The sequence below is a fragment of the Gavia stellata genome, chromosome 1 (assembly GCF_030936135.1).
Source record: "Gavia stellata isolate bGavSte3 chromosome 1, bGavSte3.hap2, whole genome shotgun sequence".
Classification (NCBI taxonomy): domain Eukaryota; kingdom Metazoa; phylum Chordata; class Aves; order Gaviiformes; family Gaviidae; genus Gavia; species Gavia stellata.
The window spans coordinates 125,107,150-125,122,587 of NC_082594.1; the positions used below are offsets into that span (position 1 = coordinate 125,107,150).

The 15,438-nt window shown below is 41.7% G+C and overlaps 1 protein-coding gene across 2 annotated transcripts in view; it reads left to right on the forward strand.

Moving 5' to 3' along the window:
• Window positions 1-1,930: 1,930 nt before the first annotated feature.
• The window catches only part of COL8A1 (collagen type VIII alpha 1 chain), a 94,345-nt gene continuing 80,837 nt past the window's right edge, over window positions 1,931-15,438 (forward strand). For both annotated transcript variants that reach the window (XM_059816289.1, XM_059816306.1), the window contains exon 1: window positions 1,931-1,985. The gene's annotated coding sequence lies outside the window, so the exon portion shown is untranslated. The remainder of the gene's footprint in view (window positions 1,986-15,438) is intronic.

Here is a 15,438-nt window from a genome sequence, read left to right on the forward strand (position 1 = left end):
GTACCCTTGCTTTCCCTATTCCCATGTCACCAATACTTCATGTAGCCTTCCTAAAAGCACACTGCAATCCCTTCAGAGCAGAAACTCATTTCTTAATGAGAACTGTAAAAATACATTGAGTGCTGCAGAAATAACAAAATAACATGACTTTTTTTTCCCAATTACTTGCAATAATGTAGAAATTGCCCTAACAGCAACCTGATACCTGTAAGAAACATTAGCTATTTAACCAGTCCTTTTCAGCTTGACAGTTCTAAATCTCACAGAGGCTACATTACCAAGGTTGTGCAGCTACTTCTGTCACATAACACTGACATCCAAGTTGATGGGTGCGTCATTTGTAAGGCTTTTTCTAAAAAGACAAAACCAAATGAAGTTGCATGCAACTAAATATGTTCTCATCAACTCACTCAGTACTACTTTTTTTTTTTTTTTTTTTAAATGCTCATTATAAGCAGGAGAAAAGGAGAAGAAAGATAAGGAAGTGAATGTTACTCTGAGTCCATCTTAAGTCTTAATATGCATTCCCAAAATAAATATCTTAGGACTTGAGACCTATTTACACTGATCATAGCATATATATTCAGATCTCAAAATACAAACACAAGAGTCGTTAGACTGAGAGCAGATTCAGGATATTGCCAGAAGTTTCCAGGTTCTATAAGCATCTTATACCTCATTATCCAGTGACCAGTTTGGCCCTTTAGTGTAAGAAACAGTATATATCATACCTTATCTCCGTCACCTTCACTACAAACTTGCTTATCTCAACTCTGTAAACTCATGTTCTCATTCATTTTTCTGCTTGGTCCTCCCTGGATTTTAAATCAGGATGTGCCTCTAGCCTTTCCCTTGATTTCACTCCACTGTCCTCCCCTTCCTGTTCTATCTTTCCGGCTTTCTCCACTCACTAACGTTCCAGTACAACACAGGTTTTACTCGTGTATTATGGGAAATAATACAGGCCCAGATGCCTCATGCAGGGACACGTGCAAATGCAGAATTAGTGTATTCCAGATGGGTACAACTGTCTGTTTCACCTGCAGGTGCCAGTGTCTGGACACTGTGCCATCCACTCTTCTGTGCCCTGGAAGCAATGAATGAGTTAAAATGAACAATGAATAATTTTACACAGAAACCACCAGGAATGCGTATTCCTACTGGTTTGTCTTTTTGGCTACATCTGCCTTTTGAGAATACCAGTTGGGAAAATTGTTTAGAACTCAGACACAAGGAACAATAAAACTGCTCTAAACTTCCCAGGTTGGACTCGATGATCTTACAGGTCTTTTCCAACCGTACTGATTCTGTGATTCTGTGAAACTAAACTGCTAAAAAGTCAGTGTGTAAATGGAACATGTTACAGCTGCATCAAGGAAAAGCTGGGTAGCTCAGCGCAACAGAAACTTAGGAGGATTCCGGAGCTGAGATCTAGGAGACATTTGGAATATAAAGGAAGTTCAATCCCTGAGTAACAGACAACTTCAAGGATCAAGGGGCTACTTCTTCATAGCTATTCGTTCTTAGAAAGAGAAACACCAGCCTTTCTGATAACTACTTTGCATTATCATCTCACTGCTGTAAAAATGCTTCCAAAAGACAAGGTGAGACCTAGTAGCATTATAACTGTTAACTGGAATAATTCAGAGATTCTGATTCAGAGAAAGAAATACAGCAGAAAATCTTTAGTTAACTAAATATTGAAAGAAAAAACAACAAATAAATCTAACACTATTTCTCCTGTAAACGCTATCCAGCTTGCTTTTCCTCCCTCTCTCTGTCCCCAAAGAGCAAAAACCTACGGTACAATGCCTTCTGAAGGCTGTCTGCCTGCTATCCTCACTGCCCACCTACCGCAGGGAGCAGCTCCTCCCACCTGCACATAAAAGCCAAGTGCATGCTACCAGCAGCAGATCAGAGCACTTTCTCAGTCTTCCACTGTTTTGAGCCAGTGATCTTCTCTCCTTGGATCTTGTATACTCAAGGTAAGATTACTGCTACTTCAGGTTTCTGTTCTAACCAGCTATTGTGAGGAAGTCTTAATGTGAACTCTAGCACTGTCTCGTTGGGTGGTGCTGGCTTCCCCCCCCCCCTTTTTTTTTTTTTCAGATGTAGTGTCATCTGACATTTAAGTTAGTAACAGTCTGTTGTTTTAGCAATGAAATAAAAACAGATCTTGCTGGGAAACACTGTGTGGCTGGGAAAAGGTCTTCTCTCCCTTTCTGATTGATTTTGAAGAGATTAGTATACCCAGATCAATTCTAACAATTTATTATCCCTCTTAGTAGTCTCCCTCTCAGTCCAGACAAAGTTACCAAAAAAAACTATACTCTAAAGCTTCCTTAAATTCTGTTTGAGCAAAAAAAATGCTTAGTGCTAATTTAAGGAAGGAATTGGGGTTTATTACTATTATTATTTACTAGCCAGATTGAGCCAATCTTGGGACTGAAGTGCATCTTCATAGGTTTCACTGCCTTTAAAAAAAGTGTGATGGAACTTAAGACCTCACAGAAGCACAGGAATAAGGCTGATGGAATTCACTATCTGGTACCAAATATGCTTAAAGTACACATTTCACAAGCAAAGTTCTGTTTCTTGGAACAACAGACCTTGTGTCTCTATGAAATTTCTACATCAGCTTGAATTATATTTTATCTACAGTTTGCCTACATAGGCATTTCTAATGCTAGAGGAAGGAATAGTTAAGTGCCTCAGAGACAGCTACTGAATAGTTGAAACATTAAAAAGTGGTTTCAAAACTATATTTGCACTCCCCTCTATTCATCTATACATGCTCACAGAGATGAATCTATTAGTGATTAGTACCAGTTTCTCATGTTGTGTGAGTCAGTGCACTTTTAACACACAGTCACCTGTTTAAAGAAATTCCATCACAGAAATCCTAATCCTAGAATGCCTCTCTCCAGTGCTCAGAGAGGAGGGAAAGCATGAACTACCAAAAGCAAGCAGTGAATGCTGTCTGTAAATTGTTTGTTTGTAGTCTGTGTAATACATTCTGCAGTTAAAGAGTGGTATTTTCTTCTTGATAGCCAAACAATTCTCTAAATTGACTTTTTTGTTCTTTCCCCAAATAAAAAGCCTTTTCTAAAAAGCAGTTATGTCCACATATAGCTGTACTCACATTAGCTGCAACATTTTGAGCTATAGCACTGTATAACAACAGCAGAACTCTGCTCAAAGTGCCCTTTTCTGCATACTGTATCTAAGATTTTTTTTCTGATTTTTACATGTTATCTATGGTAACTAATGGGGAAAAGAAAACACTGCCTTCAGCTATTTGCCTAGAAGATTACATAAGTATCTTTAAAAAAGAAAAAACAAACAAAACCCCAAAACCCAAACAAATGCAACTATTAAAAAACAAAGTACAGTGCTTTCTATAGCAGGCTTCCAGTAAAACTATTTTTGCATCCAGGTAATCCATGTAAATTGCCCACAGAAGACAGGAATAGAGCCCAATGGTTTTCCTCACAACTGGCATTCTATCTCTGAGCTACAAAATTTTATTCCTTAGTTCACATCTGATTTTTACAGCAAACATCCCTTCCCTCTCCAAAAACACCCCTCTTGTAAAACACAGATATGTGATTTTAAGCGTAATGCATAGAGAATTTACGTCTACAATCTGGCAGTAAAGCCTCATTGTTAGCACAGAATTTTACTCTATCAGATAAATCAAAATTTCTAACAGAGACATTTTCAAAGAAAAGAATATCTAAAAAAATGCATTTGCCACAGGAAATGTGTATATAGCAAAATGCCTGTTATTAAAGCCTGCTCTGAAATGTAATGTTTTGGCATTTGAAAAATGGATTGCAGGACATATTAAGAAAACTTTATTCAAAGGAATGCGTCCAATTTAGATCAGAATCTCCTCTGAGCAATTTCTCTCTTAGGCTGAGTAGGTAATTCAGCTTAGCATCACTCTGCAGCAGGGGATGAAGGGAAACTGCACCCAGCAGGTCTCCAAGAGAACTTGGATGTCTAGGAATGCATTTATTGACTTCTGTGCTGATCTGAAACTCCTTTTTATAAGATCAAAGCATACTGATACTAAGATAAAAATACTGTCATTTTAAAATAGTGCTACAACCACATTAAAAGAAAAGTGAATCAGTGGGAGAACAAGGAATTCAGATTTTTTGAGTAATGACCACAACATTTTAAAATAACAAAAGAAAGGTAAAAAGACTGTATTAATTTTTTAGCCACAGACCAGTTAAGTGTTAAGCAGGCATGCTCAGCCATTTCTCCTGGAAGTTGCATTTAGGATTTTTAGGTGTTCATTTAGGGCACTAATGCCCACTTAGGCCACTAGTATAACTCCCACTGCTGTCAAAAGTGTTAGACTAGATACCCAGAAACACAGAATAAATATATCACTGTCTGCTTATCTATCCATAGGCCTGCCACTATCACTGCTTGTGAAACATTCTGATCTTCATGAATTTATTTTCATCCACCTCTCTATGAGACAGAGATGTGTTTTCCTCTGGCTATGCTGATACGAATTATATGGACTGTTTTGCTTATGGTCACAGTGAAAATTCACGGTAGACAGTCAGATTTAGCTCTTCTGGATTCCAGTCCAGCACTTGAATCCCATGCTTCATTTTGTGTTCAGCCTTATAAAGTCCACCCCTTTGCAGCGGATCTGTCTTTGCATGACTCTTTAGGGCTGAACAGCAGGGAGAATTCCAGTGACAAATCTTGAGAGAGGTAATTTACCCTAACACTCTTGAAATTCCTATGAAACCCTTTACAAACCCCTTAACAGGGGTTATTATTTGCAAATAATTCTTGGAGGGGTTAAATAAATAAATAAAAAACCAAATGACCACCTCTTTCTTACCCTCTGTGGTTAAAGGAGACCAACCCACACTTAGCAGGATGAGCAAGCAGAGATCCACTGCCATGGACCAGAAATGATGGGCAACATCTGACTATAAGAATTCAGTCCTGGTAACTCAGTAGCAGTAAAGAGCTCAAAGAGAAGCGCATGATGCTTAAGCAGAATTATTCACGTGGATCTTGTATGGCACGTAGAGTATGTTCTTCCTTTCTTTTCTACATTTGCTATCATGTGCCATCTCTATAAACCTATAGGATATAATTTCATACCCATTAAAACAATTAAAAAACCCCAAACAAAAAAACCCACCAGCTTTGTCCTATCCCTTTAGTTTTTAACCCTAGAGCTAATTTACAAGGGTGCAGACTCCTAAGTGCTCCTGTGGCCTTGCAAATACTGCATTTAAAAAAAAACACCACCACATTCCGATGCTCGATTTCTAGAGTAATGGCCCTAGCAATGGAGGCCTTGTCTCTTATTCTTTTAAATTGAAAATTACCACTAAGCATGCATTGCTCACAGATAAAATAGTGAATGTGTGAGAGGTAACTGGAGGTCTAGCAGGAGTGATAAGGACTAGAAAAAGAACCATTAATGGTTGTGTCACTACCTGCCGTAGAAGGTAGGACAATTTTCATACGTCCATGAGCGCATCTACAAGGCAGAATTTTCTGCCCACTGGTTCTGTGTCTTGTTATATATCTCAGGGGAGGAAAGAGTAAAGTTTTATCCCTGAAGCTTAAATATATCCCTATTTTTTCCCTTACTTTTTCAGCCTTCCAATTATCCTAAGCTGTGGGTTCTTTCCTTGTACAGGGAGATAATTTTTAATTTTCACTAGTGTCATATTTCTAAAAGAGCAATGGTTCAGTGCAGTTATTGTGGTGAGGAACAAGAAAAGGCAAAAACATTAGAGGTGGCTTGTTCTGTCTGGTTAAAAACAACAAATATCTGTATTTAACTGTACAAAAGTTTCTTACTTTTGCCACTTACACTTTCTAGAGTTTTCTGTAAGCGATGTTGCCTTTCTGTGGCTTTCCCTCCAGAAAGTGAGATCTATTCTTTGTGCTAACAGAACTATCCTTCAGCAAAAGTTGCCGAGCTCTGTGTGTTTAAAAAGATAATGATGAGTCCTGGTTCTGAAGCCTTTTGTGGGTCTTGTGCAATAACTATGCCTATTCTCTGTACACATCAGTAAACAATTGTGCTTGGTCTCCCTGCACTCCTGAAATGTTGGATATGTTTCTGTAATTGTCTTGATGTGTAATGAATTTAATGTCTCATAATTGCACTGCAGGGGATTAATACCACTATGCAGTCTAGGGACATCTTTTGGTGATTAAAACTTCTTCATGCAAGCCCATATTATATAGCAAAAGCAAGGTGAATGTAAATCTGTTGCTTCTTGAATGGCAGGTGAAACTGTTGAGGGGTGATATGTAATGGACCCTTTTCAAAAGGGAGTGAGAATCAGTGCCCTCTCTTGGTTAGGAAAAAATACATAAAGCAGCCCTGTGAGAGTGTTTATCAGTTCCCTCTGCTGGCTACAAAGCCCACAGCCAGATGAGCAGCTGTGTTTGCGGAGGCGAAGGTCTTAAGTTCTATTCCCAGTGCTGTGTGCATGCGGTAAGCTGATGACTGTGGTGTCTGTGCACGTATGTGGACATCATTCTTTATAGGGTCTCATCAACAACTACACTGAGTTCAACATGAGGGCACTCAAAAATAATATGGAGTTCCTGTGAGGTAAGAAACTTTCCACTTAGGATTTGAGAAGCATGCTAGCAGCTATGCCATTCATAATACTACGCAGCTAGAGCATCCTTCTGTTACGCATTATATGCACACCTTGCTTTTTCCACCTCTTCAAGAAAAGTAAGTGTGTGTGTGTGTTCATTACACTCAGTTTAGAGACATCTGGCCAGTTACCACAAATATTCTTGGCAATCCCTAGCTGTAACACTTCAGAATGTCAGCTTCTGAGAACTCCACATTTGCAAAAAAGAAATAAGTAGTACCAACAAGAAAACGCCAACCTAAAAAAAAACAACCACCAAACCAAACCAAAACAGAAAAAGAACCTAATTAGTTCTTTTCCATTCTTGTAGGGGAAGGCCTATATAATCCAGTTATGCAACTGGAGAAACAGGTCATACAATTTATGCAGTCATTCTGAAATAAAGTTGAGATGAAAAAAATATACTGCAAACTTAAGAAAGAGTTTCTATTTTAAATAAATATCCATAGCACTAAAAATCATGAAGTCGTGGGTCAGGTATATCAGTTCACTTCAGCTCCTAGGAATCTATCACAGCAACATACAAGGATACGCATAACCTTCCTATTAAAGGGAGTATGAGTCAAAACTAACAGCTTGACATACTAGATATCAAAGTTATATTAAAAGCCAGATTTCTGAAACATCTGCAGCATATGTTTCCTGCTAACTAAAAAAGCAACCACTCTTCCCAGACCAACATACTGCTGCATTCTTCTTTCTGAAAGGGAAGTAAGAAGTGGACAGTAGCACACTGTAGACTTGCACAGGGAACTTCAAGCGAAGCATTTGACCATTTCTGCAATTGAAAATTCCAGAAAGCAAGACAAGTTTCTAACAAAACCCCGTGTTATAAGATGAAGCAACAACATATATATATGTAATACATTACAGTCCCTGAAATGGAGTTGTTTACATTGCCTCTCATTTCCTTGACATAATTTTCAGAGGGACAGAATGGGAGATGGCACAGCCCCAGGGACACTCAAACCAAACACAGTCAACCTACCACTGAGGAAATCTAGCAGTCAAGTCTGCTTATGCCAGCACACGACTTACCTCTGTTCTGCCCTTCCATTCTTCCCACCACATGTGGAGCTCCAGTGAATGCAGAGTATCAGAACAAGGGTCTTTTATGTGGCTCAGAGACCAGAATTTCTCTTTCAGCTTGCCTTTAAAAAAAAAAAAAAAAAAAGGAAAAGAAAGTGTTCAGATATTTGCCAGTATTTCTTTGTAAATGAATTAGGTGATCTTAGTCCAACTCTCAGTTGATGGACTTTAATATTAAACACACAACTGGGACCCTTGTTGGCAAACCTCAGCAAGAAGTCAAGAGGTAGTTACTTTAGGTCAAAGTTGAGCAATAAAAGCAGGCTTGTGAGTAAAGTTTATGTTGCCAGCATTGATATATCTGTCACCTGCACTATAGATAAAAAGCAAGAATACTTAAGCAAGTACATTCCACAAGCACTAGCATTCACACAAAACATATTTTAGAAAATGAAGGAAAAAAGACAACACTCAGTACTTATTTCCTTTCAGTCAGTGGCTTGAATTGAATTTACCATAGTAGCACATCACATTGTTCGCTGCAGAAAAATGCAAAGCTTAGGCCTTTAGGAGTAAGTCCCTTGTGCTTTACGGGTTCCAAAAATGTCAGTGCTTGTCAAAGTGTTTTTGAAATAAAACCAAAACCATGTTAATAAAATGAACTTTCCAAGACAATGCTGGCCAAAACTGATTCTTAGATTTCTTTTCAGTAATAAACTGCCTCTGTGGTTGCTGAGCTGATAGGGAGGAGGATTTAAAAGTCTGAAGCCAAGTTCTGGTTAACTCAAAGAAGGTAAAAAAAGAGCTCGCAAACACAGCACAAGCCCTCCAATGAATGGAAAGATCTTTGCTGAGGGTGGGCAGAGCTTAGCAAAATCCAGCTGTGCTTTCAAAAACGGCTGTAATTAGGCTCATTATTAGGCTGCGCTTGAATGTATTCTGAGACTGTATTACTTGCTGTAGGTACAATTTGTGATGTGCTGCTGTAGATTACTGGACAAGACTCGGTACTTGTGTGATGCAGAATTCACGGGCTAAATGTCAGTTCACAAGAGCTACCCTGCCTATTTATTAAGCAGTAGTTCCCTACATGAATTAACAAGGCAACAACTGGAAGGATTCTGTCCCATCCTATCCCAGCCTTCCAGATTAATAGCTACAAAAATATGTTCCAGTCAAGGATGAAGGTGTTCATGATGAACTGAGTTCCTACTGCGCACACAAGTTGCGTGCAAGTCTGGGCAGCGAGATCTCCGAAGTGTTTTGCTGTATGCGTATATACATGCAGATGCAGCAGCAGTTTCTGTCTTCCACAGAAGAAAGTGGTGCCATAGCTGGATGTTCTGTGCTTGTTACAGGAATTCCCACTCTCCTCCAGTTCCAACCAGCATAGCTCAGTTTAGAAAGTCTATGCAGTACAGTCCAAGCTGCCATTGCAAGTGTGTTTTCTTAGTTCTTATGCTCAGGAACTCCTACAGACTATTACTATCTTTTGGAGATCTGGGCATAACATATTACATCAGGAAACATGTAGAACATGTTAGGATTGTTCCCTAAGCTGCCATTACTAGCCTCAGCTAAAAACATTGTTCATACTATCCTGGAAATAAAGAAAACTGTATGTTTAACATCCAAGCCTGATAACTTGATTAAAGAGTCATTTGCAGCAGTATTTTTTTTTATTTTTGTACTGCTATAAAATTATCAAATGGCTTTTAGTTGTAGTTTAAAGGAAATCCACCCATCTCAGCCTTCTTTTGTAACGTCACCTTCATTGCATTTGGTTTTTAGATTGCTCTTAAGCAACCAGTTGCAAATACTCAGCAACTAAAATCCAAGCTACCGATTAGTTTTGGCATGTAATTCTTATAGTATATCTCTGTTCCACAGTCAGGGCAAGACAGCTCATAGGTTCACATTTCAAGCACAAAAATTGCCTTTCACCGAGTTCAGAATTCACTTGCAATGAATATTTTATATTATTCTTTTGAAACACCCTATTTTCAACATCACATCTGTCACTCGTATGCTGAATGCTCTCAAGAACTCAATACAAAAAGTCCATGAAAGACAAGCAAACCAAATTCAATTTGTGACTGCTCAGAGACATTTTCTCTGTTACACGTGCTTTCAACTTTCTCCTAACTGTTCCTCTCATGAAAACAAGTATTTCAAAAATAAGTGAACAGAAACCTATTACATTTTCAACGCTCCATTCATCACGCGTATTTCGAGAGCTGGAATTTCAGCTTGATGGAGACTCACAACATACAGCCATAGCCTTCAAAATAACCACCACATCCCCGAGACTGAAAGCCGCTCCCTCAGCTCCCACCAAAGCCGAAGGCGACCGAAGCAGCAGCTTGGCGCGCCGGGGGCACTCAGCGCCGCAGGCCGCAGCTCGGGGCACAGCAGCCCTGCCTTCCCGCCTTCTCCCCCGCCGCCACCAAAGGTGAGGAGGAGAAGTATGTTGGCTTGCTCCACTTCTTTCTTTGAAACGTCAGGAAAACACGGAATGTACCTGACACCCAAAAGCTGTCGAGATAAGAGGGGTTTGTGTCAAGGGATTCAATTGCGTGACACTGAGTTGTAATGATGTTGTATTCCACTTTTTAAAAAAAAAAAAAAAACAAACCAAAAGAAACCCAAACCAACAAAACCCCCACTTGTGTTTAAAACACTGGTAACAGAGGCGGTGGCCGTTAAGGGCCTCCGTCCTGCACCGAGGTAAATCGCTGAGGAGGCCGCACCGCCCCCCCTCAGCTGCCGCCACCCGCCGGTCACGGCGCGAGCCCGCGTTAGCCCGCCCCCGGCCGGGCCGCGCGGTCGCCGCCACAGCCCTGAAGGAAGGCGCCACCGCCCGGCGGGGCGGTGACAGCTCGCCCTCGCCGGGCTGCGGGCGGGGCCGGGGCCAGCCCGGACCACAGGGCAGCAGCGGCTGGGGGTCGCTCCTCAGGCAGGCCGGGCGCTCCTCAGGCAGGCCGGGCGCTCCTCAGGCAGGCCGGGCCCTCCTCAGGCAGGCCGGGCCCTCCTCAGGCAGGCCGGGCCCTCCTCAGGCAGGCCGGGCCCTCCTCAGGCAGGCCGGGCCCCTCACGTTGGTTTACCGCCTCCCGCCCGCTGGTGCGGCTCTGTGGTTCGGGCCTGCTCTAACGTTAACGCCATTTCTGCACACAGGCAGTCAGAAAATCGATTTAAAGCCTGCGCCTCCCATTCCCGAAGGAGAGGCAAGGGTTGAGGAGAGCAGAAACACCCCACAGCCCAGTCAGCTGAGGAGCATTTATGGAAACACAATGCGTTTGAGGTTTCTTGGGTTTTGGAGATACAGCCTGGGGGCTTTGCTTCTGCGTGCCAGCCCTCGGTGCCCCTTTGAGAAGGATCTGGGTAGCATTAGCTCGCACAGATGCGGACAGTGCTGGAAGGCCAAAAATGAGGGGGGCAGAGGGGGGGCTCCACTCTCAGCTGGAAAGAAAATGTCGCATCCTGTGATGGGAGGCTGCTCGGAAAGAGAAGGAAGGCCGCTCCAGCACACACCACGGGAGGCTCAGGACCTTTCAGATTTCCCCATCTGGAGGCAAAATTGAGGCCACTGTAAGTTTAAAAAAAAAAAAAAAAAAAGAAAGAAAAAAGTGTCCATTTTGAAGTTAAGGATCTTTGGTCTTAAAATGAACAAAAACCCCCACCTGCAAGAAATACTACTGTATATGGGTATCTAATATAAGCAGAGTAACCAGTCTTGTAAAGTTGAAGTTCTAAAACCCCAAAACTCCCAAAAAATACAAAACGCTTTGGTAGGATGTGAGGAAAGAAATATTACGTGAGGAAAGAAAATTATAAAACTACTGTACTCAGCAGGCAGGGAGTTCAGAAGGCAAACAGCTGAACTGCACAGCTTTATCATTTCTTTCCAATGTATTCTCCCCGCCCCGCTCCGCTCTGTTTAGCACAAAGGTTTTTCAGGGTAAGTCTTCTTGATCTATTTGTTACATCCCCTAGCATGGTGGAGCCCTGACTCACAATCAAGGATTTAAGACAAACAAAGAGTAGCAGCTCCCGAACCTGAAGGCTTGTAAATTGTACATACAGCGAAGCTGACTCCTGGACTCCTGCTCCAGTCCCTTTAACACGCTCCTGTTTACACAGATCATCGGTATGTCTGGAAAGATATTACACTACAAATGCTTCACCTCCCTCTCCTGGCTGCAGAAGCATCCAAGAACATCACATACAGTAGATTAATGAATTTATCCTTACAAGCACCCTGGCAACATCACACTCATTTTAGAGGAAATTGAGGCACAGAGAAAGTTGCTGGTGTAGCATTTCAAGAGGTTGCTCCTAGCCAGATTCTCAAGTATCTTCCCGTCATGATGGAGGCTAGTTGGAGAGCTTGGTTCCAATCCTGGCACCTCAATGAGAACCAGATTTTCATGAGTGCTCAGCACCCAGTAGCTCTCGCAATGACACTTGCGGCCAAATTTTCTGAGAAGTTCCTTTGATCATCTGGCTGCTGCCTCAGTGGAAGCAGAGAGCTTTTGAAAAATCTGATCCTGTTTGTGGGTGCTGAGCACTTTTCAAAATTCTTGCTTAAGTGACCCGGCCAAGGATGCAGACTAAAATCTGAGCAGAACCCACTTTGCCTAATCCCTAGGCCAGTGATTTAACCACAGGCATATCCTTCCATCTTCAGCAAAGAAAGATTAGACACTAGTTGGGGCAGGAATCAAAATGCCAAATAACTGCCAGTACCCACGCCTGCCAAGAAAAATGCCCGGATACTTGTGGGCAAACCAGACAGCCACATTTTGGTACTTTCCTGAGAAAGGATTATTTCTAGTAGCAGTGCCAGAGTCTGGCAACCTGGATTATGCTCTTTCCAGATGTACCTATTTCTTTCTGGGCTAAAACTCTTGTGAACATGCCCTCACACAGGCACACCCTCCCCACACTTCAGAAAAAAACAGCAGCTATCCAAACACTGTACTGTCTCCATTATCCTTAGAGAGCCAGGCACGCTTGGGCAATACAACGCTATTTTGTGTAATGATTAAGAAGCAGTGGTCGCGTCAGTGAAGATTCTTGTTTTCATTGAATATTTCATTCATTTCTGAACATAAGCAACCACTTAGCTGCAGTTGTGCTAGATGCAGAGGAGGAAACACATGCTATTCTTGGCCGGACTTTACCTCTGTGGGAAGCAGCAGCCTCCTTACAGCAGCCTCTGTAGGCTGCGTGATTTAGGTACGTTAGAGATTGTCCTGAACCTCAGGCAAGGACCTGCCTCCAGATTCTGAGTACCCCGAAGTGTGAATGCGTGCAAAACCCCCAAACCCCAGCCTGGATCCTGTGTTTTATGCTCTGTTTGTGTGAGGTCCATTTGCAAATGACAGTTTCCAGAGCCAGAGCTAGCTTAGAAATTCCTCTCTAAGCTGACCATATCCATTCAACTGCCACTCGAGATGCTGCTCTCTGTGTCACTCACTCAGCATCAGCTTGTTGGACTGTCCTATCACAGGACTCAATCTCGGAGTCCAGCTTTCATTAAGTGCTCTCTGTCTTTACTTGTGTCCCCAGCTTTCAGACCGCCTCCCCAGTCAGTATCTGACCAGTGTGGTAATAGCAAGATAAGGCAGCCAGTCACCACTGTGTTATAAGGGAGCGTAGATATCACATGGTAACTATTGAATGAAAATGTTTACAGAAAAATAGTTTTGTAGAACAGCTCAGACTAAGCTGAGGGTTGAGCTCAAGCTATATAAGCCAAAAAATGCAGCTGTATCTTTTCTAGCTGCAGCTAGAAACAGCTAAGTGTACTGGAAAAAACCTTTGATGGGGGGGATACTCTCCTACTCTCATAACAGAGGATTACACCTACAAGCAAGTGTGAACATTTGTTTTCTGCTCTGTTGGGTCTATACCTGTAATAACACAAGGAAAGTGATGGCTGTGGTTTGTGCTTTCATTGTTGACTGACAGTGCTTTCACTTGATTCTGACATCTGCTGCAGTAATTATTGTAATAACAACTCCAGTCAGAAGCAGAGCAATACCCCAGTCAAATACTACAGCCTCAGCTTTACAAACAGAAAAACTGAGGCAGAAAGGGATGAGCTCATGCAGCTTGTTTAGGCAGACAGTTAATTGCACATGTTTTAGTGTACCTTGTGACCTAAAAAGTTATAGGGACTATCACTGGAGAAACTTGGATTATGATTAGTAATTTTGTGGGCCTTCATATTGTTGTCAGCAAATTTGTAACTACAACTTTTCACTTTTTCCATCTTGCAGATTTTTGTTTATTTATTTTTAACTCTCTTGTCCTGTCCTTGGAAGAAGCCAGGGCATTTCTGTGGAAAAGCTGGGGTCTGTTGAGGGCCCAGGTCAAGAAGTCTGTCTTAGGTGTCATCTCCTCTGAACTTAAAAACTATCAACAGTTCAAAAAAGGTCACAGTTTGGAGAGTAGCAAGGTGATCAGGACACAGCCTGCTGGTAAAGGACTGGAAGATGTGACGCTGGTGCAGAGGTATCAGAAAGGGCCCACGGGAAGGGCTGGCAGGCTTGGCAGCCCACCCTGATGTGACTTTGAAGCAGAGCAAACAGGCATTCCAGCACTGGCAGGAAAGGGTGCCAACATTAATAAAAGTTGATGTGCAGAAGATTGACCCTTCTGCGCAGCTGGCTTACTCCAGAGCCAAGGTCTTCTACCGTGGGGCTGTTGTATTTTCCTTCAAGCTTAGACACCCTGGAACTAACTTTCCCACCTGGTCTTAAGTGTAGTTTGGGGCTTGTTTCTTTGGTATTAACAAGGTAACACAGAGACTTGAAGGTGGGATACTCAACTCTCAGGTAATCAATCTCATTATGAGATACTGTTACTCTGGGAAGGTTATGTTTCTCTCTAATTTTGCCTAGAAATGAACTCCAGGAAATGAGAGATGTTTCCTTTTACAACTAATGCATGTGTTTCCACCAAAGAGCTGTAGTTTTGAATTGACATGCTCTGAAAAAAAAGTTTTGATCAGAAATTCCTGCTTATTTCTTTGGGAAATAATTGGAATCATTTACTAAGTATATGCACTTCAAACTGGAAAAAAAATCCACTTTCAGCATTTCATAAATCATTCTTCTCTTTGTGCCCATGAAAACGGTCACTTGAAATCACTGCCTACTGTCTTATAAGAACTTGGGTCTCATTCTTAACCCAGAGAAGCATTAGAGAAAACTGTACTTCTGGAAACTACACAATTCAGCGTTCCTAAACAGAGGTTTCCAGCCTTTACAGAATCACCCATGACAAAGCAAAACACCTGCCAAGCCTGACTGAATTTACACAGCTAAATAAATCCCTTTTTAAGTGTTTAAATGTCATTGTAAGAGTGAAAGGATGAAATGTGCTGTATATCAGCTCTACAAACCCAGAAGTAGTTATATTATAAATAAACAGAGTTTGCTTGGTATTAGGGACATAGGAAATTCCATTCAAGAACAGACAAATGGCACATCTTGTCTGGTATCCTGCATCTGGCACAGGCCTATAACAGATGCTTAAAATACTTGGCTCTCTTGGTCCCACAGTCTCCCCTGTTCCACCTACCACCAATGTTATAAATCACACAGTTTTCCTAACCTCTGGTGAGAGTCTCTTTCCTGCTCACTTGTATAATGTGGGAGGTGGAAGCACAGGCCAGGGGAATACATATTTGCCCTGATACTTATTACAGTGGCTGGTACTGAATTTGGCT